The sequence below is a fragment of the Lupinus angustifolius genome, chromosome LG11, assembly GCF_001865875.1.
Source record: "Lupinus angustifolius cultivar Tanjil chromosome LG11, LupAngTanjil_v1.0, whole genome shotgun sequence".
Lineage (NCBI taxonomy): Eukaryota > Viridiplantae > Streptophyta > Magnoliopsida > Fabales > Fabaceae > Lupinus > Lupinus angustifolius.
Genome location: NC_032019.1, coordinates 24,091,822 through 24,094,409, shown reverse-complemented (window position 1 = coordinate 24,094,409; position 2,588 = coordinate 24,091,822).

The window sequence follows — 2,588 nt, the reverse complement described above, 5'->3', positions numbered from 1 at the left end:
TTTGAATTAAGTTTATTCATATGCATTATTAAATTCATATGTTGCGGAGAAATCAATATGTTATTGTTTACTTCATAAAAATTGATATTTTGAAGAATAGTTATTATGATATTTGCAATAAATGTTTTCTAGAGACTCTATTTCAAAAAATCAAAATTCACCATTATAGTTTAGAAATAATTTAAACAAATATAAATTAAATATTCATTACTTTTGAAAAGAAGATTGGGAATGACTTTAGACTAAAATATTATCTTTCAAATCTAAGTGTTAAAATTTGAAAGTGTCTAATTTTATAATTAGACTGATTCAATCAATACATATATAGCCAATTCATATATAGGTAATAGATAGTATATTATTGTAATTATATTCTATAAAAACAATCACAAATATAAGGTAAAAACAAATGTAACTGAATAGTTAGGGGTTTATTTCTCTTAAGTCCAAATAAATAATGTAAAACAAACATTAATGATTGTATAGTTAATGTTAATTGTTGTATTCGATAAATGATTAAAGTATCAATTTATAATTGCTTGGAAAATTGATTATTCGAAATAAATTGGATTAATTGATTCCTCAAGTGAATTCAAAAGCATTAATGACAGAAAATAAAAGATTGAAATTTGAACGAATAATCATAAATTTCACAAAATCAATTCCTAAATGATTGTAATATATGAAATTTGATTGAAGGTCTTGTTAAACCATAATTTCACAATTTAAAGTAAAAAAAAACTCAAATCAATTCCTAATTTCATGGAAGTATTATAAACACAATTAATCAAATGAGGAATGAATAAATCAATACATTCGAAATTCAATGATGCAGATTATAAATAATTCAAACAAACATAAATCAATTATATATTACAAATTTACAATGCTAAAAATTTATGTATATCTTATAATTGATTTTAATAGATTACACCCAAAAGAAACAATTCATTATCACAATTAAACTAAATCAAGGATATTGTTTTTTCTTAAGCCATAAATACATGTAGAAGAATAATATAATTAAAATGAATCAATTAGTAACAATTCATTACAAAATCTCATACCCCACTCCTATTATATCATCCAGATTCAAACTCCCAGACCCCATTTTTTAGGGTTTCTTTCTTTTCTATTCATTCTACAGAATAAGAAATAATCAATAAAACAATAAAGAGCATAAAATAATTTATGCAAAACTATATCTTAATAATAAAGAGATGAGTAACATAAGGAAATATTCTAATCAAATTTCACTACTAATCTTAATCTTAATTATTATCATTATTGTTTCTTCTCCTTCCCTATGTTAAGGTCAAGGACTCTAGGTAACTCCTCAGCTTATCTTGTTTTTATTATTACATTCCTTACATTTCAAATTATCATATCTCTTTTTTATTAAATTAAAACGGACATATTATTTTATCACATGAGGAAAAGAAATGACTTTTGAAAGTCAGATTTTATTTGATGAAAATAGTCTTTTTTTTACAATCATCACAAATATATGATGTTTAGTTTACTCTTTTCATCAGCCCCTTCAATCCATATATAGAAGATAATAGACATGTAAATATTTTAATAGAAAATTAAATTTAGTTGTTGTGCAAAAGAGAATAAAATTGAATATTTTAATAAGAGATGCATACAGAGATATGAAACTAACCTGCAGATAGTCAAACTTCAAATGATGAGATAAATATGTTAATAACAAAAAACAAATACAATATTGTAACTTGTAAGTAAATGTATATTATTATATATATAAATGAAGATCGAGTACATACCATAGTTTTTGAGAGTTTGGTCATTGTTAAGGATGAAACCCTTGAAAATAAGACACTAACGAAGATGATCATTGGAAGAATGAATCTACAAAATAATAAAATCAATCAGAGCATATCTACAAAATAAACAAATCAATGTAATACTAAACAACAAAAACCAAAGAAAAATTAAGAAGTTATCTACATAATAAACAAAAAAATCAATTAAAAGATCTAAAAAATAATAACATATCTAAAAAATAAGAAATGACTACATATGTTTTTGGGATGAAGACAAAGTAAATTCGATGAATGAAACATTGGATTGTAGATATGTGAGAGAAGAATGGTGAAATATGAAATGAAAGGGGAGAGAATAAGATGAAGATGTAAAAGGATAATGGAGAGAGATAAGTATTTCATATATGAAAAAGCTAGGGATTTATTTCACTTAAGTCCAAATAAGTAATATAAAACAGGCATTAATGATTGGATAGTTAATGTTAATTGTTGAATTCTCTAAACAGTCAAAATATCAAATTCTAATTGCTTGGCAAATTGATCATTCGAAATAAATTAGATTTAATTGATTCCTCAAGTGAATTTCAAAGTATCAATGACAAAAAAAAAAGATTGATATTTGAGCGGATAATCGTAAATTTCACAAAATCAATTCCTGAATGATTGGAATATATAAAATTTGATTGAAGGTCATGTTCAACCACAATTTCGCAATTTAAAGTAAAAAAAAAACTCAAATCATACCAAGAAATTCCTAATTTCATAGAAGCATTAAAAATATAATTAATCAATTAAGGAATG